At 45.8% G+C, this 14,392-nt stretch overlaps 1 protein-coding gene, 1 non-coding gene and 1 pseudogene across 2 annotated transcripts in view; all 3 read left to right on the top strand.

The window, feature by feature from the left end:
- The window catches only part of LOC126424921 (uncharacterized), a 302,725-nt gene extending 291,369 nt beyond the window's left edge, over positions 1-11,356 (top strand). Inside the window, exon 10 of the transcript XR_007576231.1 lies at positions 11,304-11,356. The gene's annotated coding sequence lies outside the window, so the exon portion shown is untranslated. The remainder of the gene's footprint in view (positions 1-11,303) is intronic.
- Positions 1-11,419, top strand: part of LOC126424703 (basic proline-rich protein-like) — a 29,764-nt pseudogene extending 18,345 nt beyond the window's left edge.
- Trnas-cga (transfer RNA serine (anticodon CGA)) lies at positions 9,821-9,895 on the top strand. Its single transcript has one exon. It is a non-coding gene; the product is annotated as a tRNA-Ser (tRNA).
- Positions 11,420-14,392: the final 2,973 nt, after the last annotated feature.

Genomic DNA, 14,392 nt, shown 5'->3' with positions numbered 1-14,392 from the left:
TACAGACTCTCCCACACTTTACCTTTGATGTTGGCTGACGATTCCTGGATGGTCTCTCTGGTTCTCGGTTTCCTCCGGGAGAGTGGTTTTTATTCTCAGTTTTAAAGTTTTTAATCTCTCTCTGGTGTTGGGGCAGGGCGGTGAGTGTTTGGGTGTCTCCCACTGTAAGCAGTGTTAAGAGATTCCCGATTCACCTCCCTGACCGGAATCCTCTTTTCTTCCCCTTTTACTCTGTTTTTACCCCTTCTTTTTAAGGCTTGGTGAGTCTCTCTATTCCCATACGTGCTTTCTGCATTATAGCAGTTGTACCTTTTAAGTCACAGGTGGTCTTGCCTATGCTGCTTCAGCATAGTGTTTGGTTCGTTTCTCTTGCCAACTTCCCTCCTTTGTTTTTACCAATGACAACGTGACTGCCCTTTTACGTTTTTCCCTTTTTCCGTTTTATTGTTCTGACTTTTCTGAGATGTCCCGTTAGCAGAACGGAGTATATTTGAAACAAGGGACTGATGACCTTGCTGTTTGGTCCCTTACACCTCAAACAAACAACCAACCAACCAACCAACCCTCCCCCTCAAGAGGGTAGTTAGCGCTTGCGTCCGGAGACGGAAGGTTCCACGACCTATATTTGCGGTCATTTTGGTTTTTCACTTCTTCTCGTTTCTTCCTTCCTTTGGTTGGTTCCTTTCTTTGTTCTTCTCCATCTCACTGTCTTCCTTACTCTTCCCCTTGCCTTCGCCTCGGCGTTTGAGATAGTCTGTCCTGTCTCTCCCTCTTATTTTTCCTCTTTCTTCCACCCTGTGCGCACCTGAAGGCCGACCCACGCGTTCGCACACGTAGCAGGTGACGGGTTAACGCATAATTCCCCGCCCTGGGTAGACAAGTAGGGCACGCACGTACCCTCTGGTAAAGGCCAGGCCCAGGGAGGGGTGATTGCCTGAGCTGATACCTTCTGACCATGCCGATTGGTCCCTCCGTCTGTTTCTCGGGAGGTGTGACCTGAGGTGTAAACATTCACCTAAGGCGGGAGTGCCCTCTGAGAGGGTCCCCACAAGGAAGGAGCGCGCCATCGGAGACGCTGGCAATCATGGGGGATTCCTCCGCAATAGATTTCTCTTCTTCTCTCTCGACTTCTGCCCACAAACGGAAAATTGACCAGCCACCAGTGAAAAAAGTACTACCGCATGCCCCTCTGTTCCTTGTAGTTTCTCGATCTGAGGACGGAAAGGATTTTTCCTCCGTCAACCCTTTAGTTATCCAGAAGGGCGTGGATACCATACCCGGATCGGTCAAGTCTTGTACCAGGTTGCGTAATGGTACCTTGTTACTAGAAACTGAGAGAGCCTTTCAGGCACAAAAGCTGCTTCGGGCCACCCTCCTGTACACGTTCCCTGTCCGGGTGGAGGCTCACCACACTTTGAATTCGTCTCGTGGTGTGGTATATACTGGATCACTCGACGGATTGACTGACGAGGAGATTGTCTTTCCTCGCAAGCAGGGCGTGACGGCTGTCTATAGGGTCATGAAAAAGGTCAACAATGACCTTGTACCGACCCGGACACTTTTCTTGACCTTTGATAGTGTTCAGCTGCCTTCGCGCATCAAAGCGGGCTACGAGGTTATTTCTGTTCGCCCCAATGTCCCAACACCTACGCGCTGCTACCAGTGTCAGCGTTTTAATCACACTCGCCAGTCTTGTTCCAATGCGGCTAAATGTCACTTGTAGCAGGGATGCCCATGAGGGTGACTGTCCACCTCCGTCTCCTCGTTGTGTGAACTGTCAGGGTCACCATGCAGCGTCCTCCCGCGACTGTCCCATCTACAAGGAAGAACGCTGTATCCAAGAAATTCGGGTCAAAGAGAAAGTGTCCACCTCGGCTGCTCGCAAGCTATTCGCTAGTAAGAAGCCCACACTGCTCCCAGCGGCGAAATACAGTACTGACCTCGCCTCGCCTCTCCTCTACCAGGGAGGTGGCGACACAGACATGCGATCTGACCTTCAGCACCACGGTCGTCCGTTCGGCCAGTGCTAAGATTGCGCGGTCGACGTCTCCTCTTCCTCCCGTCACCCCTCAGACACAAACACCTTCATCAGCTTCTGCTAAGACGAAGACCCAGAAGTCAGTTGCACGGGCCTTCAAGAAGGAACCGTCGCGTGCAGACTTCCTACGTATCTCGAACTCCCAGCCATTGACCAATACTTCCACTAAACGACCTTCCAAGAAGGGTCATAGGAAGCACAGTTCTCCTTCTCCGCCAAGGCGCATTTCTTCTCCTGCACCACCAGCGGTTGTTGCCCCAGGCCGTCATCCGTTTCGCCTGGCCGCACCGCTGGTAGCCGAACGTCTGGCCGTTCACCTGCAGAGGAAGATCCCCCTCCCGGTCATCTTAACAAGATGGCCGATGAACCTATAGAACCAATGGACGATGACTGTCCGCCTACTGATAGCGGCGGCAGTGCTCGCTCTAAGCCAGGCCCTCAGCGGCCTTCGAGGTGACCCCTTCTTTCATCTTCCTTTCTTCTTACGATGGCACTTATTCACTGGAATATTCGCTGCATTCGCTCCAACCGAGAGGACTTAACGTTGCTGCTCCGCTTGTACCGTCCGCTCGTCGTAGCCCTCCAGGAAACGAAGCTACGCCCATGCGATCAAATTGCCTTAGCACACTACACCTCTGTACGTTTTGACCTACCCCCTGTGGTAGGTATTCCGGCTCATGGAGGGGTTATGTTGCTGGTCTGGGATGATATTTACTACGATCCCATCACATTGCACACCGGCCTGCAGGCAGTTGCCGTCCGAATTACTCTCCTCACTTTTACATTTACCATTTGTACCGTTTACACTCCATCGTCGTCTGCCGTTACCAGGGCAGACATGATGCAAAATATTGCTCAGCTACCTGCACCATTTTTGTTAACTGGAGACTTCATTGCCCACCATCCCCTTTGGGGCTCTCCAGCATCCTGCCCGAGGGGCTCCCTGTTAAACCTTTTCAACCACCTCAATCTTGTCTGCTTTAATACTGGCGCCCTTTTCTTTCGGACACATCTCACACCTATTCCCATTTAGACCTCTCTATATGTACTACCCAACTTGCACACCGGTTTGAGTGGTATGCACTTTCTGATACATATTTGAGCGACCACTTCAGGTGTGTTATCCATCTCCTGCGTCATACCCCCTCTCCGTGCTCAACTAGTTGCAACATCTCCAAAGCAGACTGGGGCTCTTCTCTTCCAGGGCGACCTTTCAGGATCAAACCTTCACAAGCTGCGATCGTCAGGTCGCACACCTCACGGAAGTGATTCTCACTGCTGCTGAATATTCCATCGCTCACACTACTTCTCCACGTCGCGTACCGGTCCCCTGGTGGACCGCAGCATGTAGAGACGCTTTACGTGCTCGTCGACGTGCTTTACGCACCTTTAAACGCCACCCTACAGTGGCGAATTGTACCAATTATAAACGATTACGTGCGCAGTGTCGTCGTATTATTAAAGAAAGCAAGAAAGCCAGCTGGGCTGCTTTCACAAGCACCTTCGTTTTACTCCTTCTGTTGTCTGGGGAAGCCTGCGCCGGCTATCTGGCACTAAGGTCCACTCACCAGTTTCTGGCTTGACGGTCGCGAATGACGTCCTTGCGGCCTCTGAGAATGTCTCCAATGCCTTCGGCCGCTTTTTCGCCGAGGTTTCGAGCTCCGCCCGTTACCACCCTGCCTTCCTCCCCTGCAAACAGGCAGGAGGCAAGGCCACCTAGCCTCCACTCCTCGAATCGTGAAAGTTATAATGCCCCTTTCACCGTGCGGTAACTCGAAAATCCACTTGCCCGGTCACGGTCCTCCGCTCCAGGGCCTGATTCTATTCGTATTCAGATGCTGAAGAACCTTTCCCCTGCGGGGAAAGGTTTTCTTCTTCGTACTTAATATCGCATCTGGATTGAAGGACATGTTCCCGCATGCTGGCGCTTGTCTATTGTTGTCCCGATTCCTAAGCCGGGGAAGGACAAGCACTTGCCTTCCAGTTATCGACCCATCTCGCTTACCAGCAGTGTCTGTAAGGTGATGGAGCGAATGGTTAACTCTGGTTTGGTTTGGCTGCTCCAATCTCGACGCCTACTTACCAATGTACAACGTGGATTTCGTAGGCGCCGCTCTGCTGTTGACCATCTGGTTACCTTGTCAACCTTCATTATGAATAACTTCTTGTGGAAGCGCCCGACCGCGGCTGTGTTCTTTGATTTGGAGAAGGCTTACGACACCTGTTGGAGGGCGGGCGTTCTCGGCACCATGCATACATGGGGCCTTCGCGGTCACCTCCCTCTTTTTATTCGTTCCTTTTTAATTGATCGACAGTTCAGGATACGTGTGGGTTCTGTCCTGTCAGACACCTTTCGCCAGGAGAATGGGGTGACACACGGCTCAGTTTTGAGCGTCGCTCTCTTCGCCATAGCGATCAATTCAATAATGGATTGCCTCCGAGCTGATGTATCAGGCTCCCTTTTCGTGGACGATTTTACCATCTATTTCAGCGCGCAGCGTACATGTGTCCTGGACCGCTGTCTTCAGCATTCTCTTGACCGTCTTTACTCCTGGTGCCAATGGCTTCCGTTTTTCTGCCGAGAAGACGGTCTGTATTAACTTCTGGCGCTACAAAGAGTTTCTCCCACCGTCCTTACGACTCGGTCCCGTTGCTCTACCATTCGTGGAGACAGCAAAATTTTTAGGTCTTACATTTGACAGGAAACTTAGCTGGTCTCCACATGTCATATTTGGCTGCCCGTTGTACCCGTTCTTTAAATGTCCTCCGTGTTCTCAGTGGTATGTCGTGGGAAGCGGATCGCACCGTCCTACTTCGCCTATATCGGTCGATCGTCCGCTCCAAGCTGGATTATGGGAGCTCCGTATACTCCTATGCACGGCCGTCCATGTTACGCCGCCTCAACTCCACACATCGGGGTTTACGTCTTGCGATCGGAGCGTTTTATACTAGTCCTGTCGAGAGTCTTCATGCCGAAGCCGATGAATTGCCCCTCACCTACCGGTGCGATATACTGCTTTGTCGGTATGCCTGTCGGCTACTGTCAATGCCCGACCACCCGTCTTATCGTTCCTTTTTTTGACGACTCTCTCGACCGTCAATACGGGTTGTATGTCTGCCCTGCTACCCCCTGGAGTTGGCTTTCGTCGCCTCCTTCAACACCTTGAATTTTCACTCCCTGCAACCTTTAGAGTGGGCGAGAGCCACACGCCACCTTCGCTCCAGGCTCAGGTTCGCGTTCACCTTGACCTCAGCTCGCTCCCAAAGTTTACCACCGGTTCGGTCTACCACTCCCGTTTTGTCGAACTTCGTTCGAAGTTCATTAATATGACCTTCATTTATATAGATGGCTCTAAGACCAATGACGGGGTCGGGTGTTCTTTTATTGTCGGGGCACAAAGTTTCAAATACCGACTCCATGGCCATTGTTCGGTCTTCACAGCTGAGCTCTTTGCCCTCTACCAGGCTGTTCTTTACATCTGCCGCCACCGACATTCTGCTTATGTCATCTGCTCCGATTCCCTGAGCGCCATCCAGAGCCTCAGTGATCCGTATCCGGTTCACCCTTTCGTGCACCGGATCCAACGCTCTCTTCAGCAGCCGGTGGACGACGGTTCTCCGGTTAGCTTTGTGGGTTCCTGGCCATGTCGGTATCCCTGGGAACGAAGCTGCAGATGCCGCGGCCAAGGCTGCGGTCCTCCAGCATCAGATTGTAGCAGGGTCATATGTCGGCGCATTTTATCGCTGTGGCATGCCGATTGGGCTGCACTTAAGGACAACAAGTTTCGGGCCTTGAAACCTCTTCTCGCGGCTTGGACGACGTCCTCACGCCCTTCTCGGCGGGAGGAGGTCGTTATGGCCCGGTTACGAATTGGACACTGCCGGTTCAGCCATCGCCATCTGCTGATGGCTACGCCGGCGCCGTTCTGCCCATGTGGGCAATTGCTGACGGTCAGCCGCATTTAAACGTCCTGTCCGGATTTTATTACACTGCGTCTTGATCTTGGCCTGCCATGTACTCTAGATGCCATTTTAGTGGATGACCCAGGAGCAGCTGCTCGCGTTCTTCGTTTTATCAACTTGACAAACCTCTCTAAGGACATTCGATTATGCTGTTTTTTTTTAATACTATGCCTGTCAATCTGTCTTTTATCGTGTTTTCCCTTTTAGTTGCTGTTTTAAACTTGTGCCTCGCGGTGCATTCCTAACGTAGTCTGGGCGCTAATGACCATTGACGTTGTGCGCCCTAAAACCACAAAAAAAAACGAAACACAGTACGTCGTGATGTACAGCACGCTGTGCTTTGCTGAAAGCCCCCCCCCCCCCTCCATTTGCGGGAACAGCCTCTCTGTGATCCTGTAGCTCTATAAACTACTGCCAGAGACGGGAAATTCTTGACGATAAAGAATCTAAAAATTGAAAGGGCCTAATTACAATAGGTAACGTCAAAAATGAAACCAACAGAAAAGCTACAGGAAGAGAACCTAGCGTCTTTGTCACACAACACTTACACAAGATGTCCCGTGACTGCTGTGCTTCAGTTAACATGCAGCAACAATGAGTGGTGATTCGAACAAGCAAGGTCATAATTCACATGTTGTTGTCGTTCTGAGACTAGTTTGATGCAGCTCTCCATGCTACTATATCCTGTGCAAGCTTAATCTCCCAGTATCTACTGCATCTGCTTAGTGTATTCGTCTCTTGGTCTCCCTCTACGATTTTTACCCTCCACGCTGCCCTCCAGTACTAAATTGGTGATCCCATAATGCCTCAGAACATGTCCTACCAACCGATCCCTTCTTCTAGTCAAGTTCCGTCACAAACTCTTCTCCCCAGTTCTATTCAATACCTCCTCATTAGTTATGTGATCTCCTATCTAATCTTCAGCATTATTCTGTAGCACCACATTTCAAAACCTTCTATTCTCTTCTCGTCCAAACTATTTATCGTCCATGTTTCACTTCCATACATGGCTACACTCCATACAAATACTTTCAGAAACGACTTCCCGACACTTAAATCAATCCTCGATGTTAACAAATTTCTCTTCAGAAACGCTTTCCTTGTCATTGCCAGTCTACACTTCATATCCTCTCTACTTCGACCATCATCAGTTATTTTGCTCCCCAAATAGCAAAACTCCTTTACTACTTTCAGCTTCTCATTTGCTAATCTAATTCCCCCAGCGTCACCCGACTTAATTCGACTACATTCCATTATCCTCGTTTTGATTTTGTTGTTCATCTTATACCCTCCTTTCAAGACTCTGTCCATTCCGTTCAACTGCTCTTCCAAGTCCTTTGCTGTCTCTGACATAATTACAATGTCATCGGCGAACCTCATAGTTTTTGTTTCTTCTCCATGGATTTTAATACCTACTCCGAACTTTACTTTTGTTTCCTTCACTGCTTGCTCAATATAAATATTGAATAACATCAGGGAGAGGCTACAACCCTGTCTCACTCCTTTCCCAACCCCTGCTTCCCTTTCCTGCCCCTCGACTCTTGTAACTGCCATCTGCTTTCTGTACAAATTGTAAATAGCCTATCGCTCTCTGTATTTTACCCCTGCCACCTTCCGAATTTGAAAGAGTATTCCAATCAACATTGTCAAAAGCTTTCTCTAAGTCTACAAATGCTAGAAACGTAGGTTTGCCTTTCCTTAATCTAGCTTCTAAGATAAGTCGTAGGGTCAGTATTGCCTCACGTGTTCCAATATTTCTACGGAATCCAAATTGATCTTCCTCGAGGTCGGCTTCTACCAGTTTTCCCATTCGTCTGTAAAGAATTCGCGTTAGTATTTTGCAGCTGTAACGTATTAAACTGATAGTTCGGTAATTTTCACATCTGTCAGCACCTGCTTTCTTTGGGATTGGAATTTCGCCTGTATCATAAATCTTGCTCACCAGATGGTAAAGTTTTGTCAGGACTGGCTCTCCCAAGGCTGTCACTAGTTCTAATGGTATAATTCAGATAAAAAACAAAAAAATCTGAATCTCGGAACGACGGTTTGAAAACCATGCTGGTTTAATTTGTATGGTCATACTGTGTATGCCATTGCCTTCCTCCAACTTTCAACGGACTTTCTCGTTATAGAGGAGCCAAAAGTTTAAAACGAGCTACGAACAATGCTGCATCTTCACATTTTCCACATTCATATAACAATCACTACAGGGAAAGAATTGATAAACAAATGCTAATACTGACTGGAGCTCACGCTGGGTGCTTCAATTTTTAGTTCAGCACTTACTACCAATCACTACAAATGTGACAGTTTTCTGTAGTGCACCACACACCTGATTTGGCCTGTAGACGTACTAGATTGATACCTCCTGTAGATTGCGGTTGGCTCTGTTATTTTCTCTCGAAACAAATGGCACACACTTCCGAAAAATCAAAGTAGCCTAAATTTAGAGCTGAGCTAATGTAAGCTTAAACAGTGCTGAAAGGTCAACATTGCTAAAGACTATTTTGTTCATTCCAGTCCAATCGCTTGTTGGGAATTCCCTTTCTCGTCACTTACCCCTGCAAGATGGTTTACTCAATAGTGGCGTACTCTGCTCTGTACTCATCAATGTACACGCACCTAGATGCAGTCGTAACATTTACGGATGTCGGTGAGTGTGCTATATTACTACTGTACGTCTCTTAGCTGTGGAGTGATTGGTTATAGCTAACAATATGCAATATAGCAGACAGACTTCAGCGACCAGTCTTGCATGTATACGCACATTGATATTTTAAAATATATGTATTAGTCATATGTATTTGCACTGTTGAGTATGTCTCAATTTGTGATCTACTGAAGTAACAGGCATCTTACAGTTCATTCATTTTTTCTATGAAAAAAATTATTGTAATAACTGCAAGGAATTCTATGATATGTTCATAGTTGCTAGTGTGACAAATACTGAAAAGAAATTGTGTTCAACTTGCAATAACAGAAATTCCACCCTTCAAAGAGGATATATGTATAGTAAAGCCAAATAGGATATGCGCAGCCTGTAACACTCAATGTCTTAAAGGTTGAAAATTTTGAAATTGAGTTTTGAAACGTTCCTAAAGTCCCAATGTCACGCGATACAAGAGACGTTGTACACAACGCTGTAATTTGTTGTTGAAAGCTCGGAGTTGTTGTTCCTAAAAATAAACACATTACTTTCTCCCACCTATCTTATAAAAGACCATGAAGTTAACATTCAGAGAAACTGGTTCACACAGAGGCTTAACCAGTTGTTGTTGCCCTGCACCATTTGCAAGTGTAACAAAAATGGAAAATTGGGAAAAGTAGGTGAAAAAGGATGCTTGTCTAAAAGCTGACTTGCACTAGTCAGCCACACATTCACCAAACCCAAACCTTTAATTAGATTTCACAGGTTGTAGCACGATTCATGACTGAAAATCGCTCATTCCTAGTCATCCACTTTCCAATGGCATCGTTCATTCCACCACATCAAGCATCACTTAGCACTGACTACAGATATGGGTCGCTTATGAGGAGCTGCTCAATAAGTCTCCCATTCTTTTAGCTACCTACACCTGGGCTCGTGGTAGTACTTCAGATAATGAGGATGATTGCTTCCACTGATTTCATCAGATTTTTACAAGTATCCTCTACATTCTGGAAACGTTCCCCACGCCGTGGCTAAGCCATGTCTTCGCAATATCCTTTCTTTCAGGAGTGCTAGTTCTGCATGGTTCGCAGGAGAGCTTCTATAAAGTTTGGAGGGTAGGAGACGAGGTACTGGCAGAAGTAAAGCTGTGAGTACCGGGCGTGAGTTGTGCTTCGGTAGCTCAGTTGGTAGAGCACTTGCCCGCGAAAGGCAAAGGTCCCGAGTTCGAGTCTCGGTCGGGCGCACAGTTTTAATCTGCCAGGAAGTTTCATCCTCTACATACTCTACAGTCCCTCTCAACACATGAGGTCTGCCTGGTCTTATGTTAAATGTGATTGTCCTTTCCTATTCGACTGCACAATCACATTTCTAACACATTTAGAATGGTTAAAGTTCCACTGATCAGTTTGCTGTGCTGGTGATATCCAACGATAATCCCAAATTCGAAGCCACTGAGCTCTCCTGACACAGATTCTGCTTTAACTGCTTATATGCTGAGAACACAATGCCGCCTTTCATACTGGCAGGTGTGTGTGTGTGTGTGTGTGTGTGTGTGTGTGTGTGTGTGTGTGTGTGAGGATAGTTAAAATGATAGTATTTGTTTCAATGTGTGAGGATTCAGTTTCCGTAGTATTACTCTAATCGTCAGTCTATAAGCTGCAGAAACAACTTCCCTGTTTACTGTTAAAACCGACTATGAGGAATAAATGTAAGGCTCATGATCGTGTAAAAATATTTTGTTGAAAATTATATGTAAGGAGAAATTGCACAGTATATTTCCCTCGCAGTAGGTTTTAACAAAACCTATAGTGTTTAAAAAAAATAGCCTAAGTCTGTCTGAATGTTTATTAGAATATACAAAAATGTGAAGTAAATCAGTCAAGAACTTTGAGGAATTTGAGGTAATGGTTAAACGACACATTGTCTTTGTATAGAGGTGCAGATTAAGAAAACCAATTATTTCATAAAACATTTAAATTGCCTAGACTCAGATTACCTCAAATAAGTTACTCCACGTGAAAACACTGTAGAATAGACATGAATACAATGTAGTATCCATAGTATCTCAGTTATTCACAAAGTTGTTTATTTTACAGGGTGAGCACAAAGTCTTGCCCTGATAACAATTTATTACAGAATAACCGTTTGACACAGTGTCTGGAGATGGGCGTAATGTCCGGATCGGTGGATTGGAAGGAACAGTCAAATACCCTGGCCACCCCGCTCTCCAGACATTACGCCCCTTGACTTTTTTCTGGGACTATACCAAGGACAGTCTTCGTCACACCAGTTACTGACGTCGACGAACTGAAGGCTAGGATACAAGCTGCTGTGGGTACTATGACAGAACACATGTTACGAAACATCTGGCGGGAACTACAATACCGCCTCTACATCCTCCGAGCTACCAAGGGAGCACACTTCAAGGGTTACTAAACTGGTGGTAAAAAAAGTAACACTAACCGGTGTAACGGCATCAAATGTAACTTACGTCAAACAGTTATTCTGTTCTCATTTTTTATAATCAGGGCAGGAGTTTGTGCTCACCCTGTCCTTTAACTACAAGTTTTGCATTAACACTCTACCTGTCGCTTGCTGTACAGTCTGTGTCGCCTACAACCAATCCAGCTGCAGTTCTGGTGTGTCCCGCAGGTGTCGACGTCATGATCTACATGGTGGTGGCAATAAGCCTGAGCAACTGGGGCCAGCGGAGGTTTCCCACGCCAGACTCCGGCGAGCGGGTGCCCATCCTGACAGGACCGGCCTGAAAGAGTTCCTTGCTACAGGGCCATCTGTAAACACAATTACTTCATTTCTCAGCTTGATACTGGTTGTACAGCGGATATACAGTGTGACTGTAATTTGTTGTAACAGTTTTACAAAAATTCAGTGTACAACTGATCTCTTTTCTGTAACTAATCGAAATGCAGAGCGCTTAGTAGACTGCAAAACACTGTACTAATGTCACTTACCCTCCATTTTCTGTAACCCATCCTGCAGCGGATTTACGGCTTCACACTTCGCACAATCTTGGGTCAACTCTTGGGAGGCTACCTCCCTGTCTAATAAACTTCGTGTGATTAAGGTGACACCAGGCCCGTTGCGTTCTTCCTTTCCCCTCTCCTGAAAGGACTCGACCACACTGTCGTCTCCGCATTGGCCATACCAGGCTGACCCATGGTTTTCTTTTGCGTGATGTGGTTGTGGAGCCTTAGTCAGTAGCCCACATTTTGGTTGAATGCCCGATTCTTTGGGCTCTGCGTGCTAAGTACAGACTGCCCCGCACTTTACCTCTGATGTTGGCTGACGATTCCCGGATGGTCGACCTGGTTCTCGGTTTCCTCCGGGAAATTCGTTTTTACTCTGTTTTAAGGTTTTTAATCTCTCTAGTGTTGGGGCAGGACGGTGAGTGTTGGGGTACCTCCCACTGTAAGCCGTGTTTGGAGATTCCAGACTCCCCTCCCTGGCTGAGATCCTCTTTTCTTCCCCTTTTACTCTCTTTATCTTTTTTTGGATTGGTTAGTCTCCTTTTCCCATACGCACTTCATTTTAGCGGTTGCACCTTTTTAAGTCGCAGGTGGTCTTGCCTCTGCTGCTTCAGAGGTAGGATATTTCCTGCCTCTAGCATAGTGTTGGGTTCGCTCTCTTGCTGACTTACCTCATTTTGTTTTTACCATTGACAACTTGACTGACGTTTATGTTTTGTAGCCTTTTCCCTTTTATTGTTCTGACTTTTCTGAGATGTCACACTATTGGAATGGACCACATTTGAAACAAGGGACTGATGACCTTGTTGTTTGGTCCTTTCAACACCAACCAACCAATAAACACTGTGCTAATGGGTTTCTCTCATGTACATGCTACCATTATTTTAGTTTCATCGAGCATAACACTATTCGCAATTACGGCACCTTAAATAACCTCGTTTCTTAGAAGGGGAGAAAATACCACCGAAGTAGACATATCAGACAAACAAATTTACAGAAATGTTTCACATGAGAAATGTTTCACATGAGAAATGTTTCACATGAGAAATGTTTCACATGAGAAATGTTTCACATGAGAAATGTTTCACATGAGAAATGTTTCACATGAGAAATGTTTCACATGAGAAATGTTTCACATGAGAAATGTTTCACATGAGAAATGTTTCACATGAGAAATGTTTCACATGAGAAATGTTTCACATGAGAAATGTTTCACATGAGAAATGTTTCACATGAGAAATGTTTCACATGAGAAATGTTTCACATGAGAAATGTTTCACATGAGAAATGTTTAAATTCTGTTTTGATTACTTTGCATGACGGGTAAACCTATGTTCATAGCGCGTTTGGACTCGGAAAGCTTTCGACAATGCTGACCGCAATACTCTTACAAATTCCGAAGGTGGTCGGGGTAAAATACAGGAGCGAGGGGCTATTTGCAAACTGTACAGAAAACAGATGGCAGGGAAGTGGAGGGGCGTCAAAAAGGAGAGGCTAAGAGGGTGAGACCGGATTGTAGTATATCCCCCAATGTCATTCAATCTGTACATAAAGGCAGTAAAGGGAACAAACGAAAAATTGGGAGTGAGAATTAAAGCCAAGGGAAAAAATGAAAACTTTGTATTGTTAATGTCATCGGCAAAGCTGACAGCAAAGGACTACAAAGAACAGCTGAATGGAACGTATAGTGTCTTGAAAGATGGATATAAGGTGAACATAAAAGCAAGACAAAGATAATGGAATGTAGTCAAATCAGGTGATACCAAGGGAATTAAGACAAGAGACAGTTGAAGTATAGATGATTTTTGCTGTTCGGGCGTAAAATAACTGATGGCCGAAGTAGAGGATATAAAATGTAGACTGGCAATGGCAAGAAAAGCGTTTCTGAACAAAAGAAAATTAACATGGGATATAGATTTACGTATTGCGAAGTCTTTCCTGAACGCAATCGTCTGGAGTGTAGCCATGAATGGAAGTTAATCATGGATGGTAAATAGTTAAGACTTAAATAAAAAAGAATTCCAAATGTTGTGCTACAGAAGAATGCTGAAAATTAAATGGGTAGATCACTTATTTAATAAGGTACTGAACAGAATTGGGGAGACAAGAAGCTTGTGGCACAGCCTGAGTAGAAAGAGGTTGATAGATAGGATACATTCTGAGGCATCAAGTGATCACCAATTATTTAGTACTGGAGGTAAGTGTGGGCTGAGGATAAAAATCAGAGGTAGACAGAGATAAACAGTAAGCTGTTTCAGCAAGATATCAGTTGCAGTACTGATTTGGAAATGAAGAGGCTTGCTCAGGATAGACCATCACGGAGCTGCATCAAAATAGTTTTCGTACTGTAAACGACGTGACAGTTTGCACAAGGTGGCTGGTAATGAGTATGATACTAAAGATACGCTAAGAGATGCGTGTACAAGTATTAGAGGCATGGGAATGGCCAACTCGGCAGGAGAAAGTTGTTTCACTAGAACTGGTCAAAGCTAGACAGGGTAAAAAACACTTGCAACATTGTAGCGCAGGGAGAAGTTAAGAAAATGTGAAAAAACGCTGTAATTCCTCTACAGAAGCAAAAAATTTCAAACCTACCGGGTTCTTCAAGAAGTAAGAATTGAAAGCATGCGGCCTTTGTGCAATAATTATATCCAGGTTGCCACTAATTAGTTCATTCACATTAGCGGTTTCGACAAATTAACTTCTATCTCCAGTTTTCACAATCCACAAAGAAGTTTCGTCGTGATCTGAGCT

This window comes from Schistocerca serialis, chromosome 10, assembly GCF_023864345.2.
Source record: "Schistocerca serialis cubense isolate TAMUIC-IGC-003099 chromosome 10, iqSchSeri2.2, whole genome shotgun sequence".
Classification (NCBI taxonomy): domain Eukaryota; kingdom Metazoa; phylum Arthropoda; class Insecta; order Orthoptera; family Acrididae; genus Schistocerca; species Schistocerca serialis.
The sequence above is the reverse complement of the archived record's forward strand: the minus strand, read 5'-3'. Positions and strand labels throughout refer to the sequence as shown.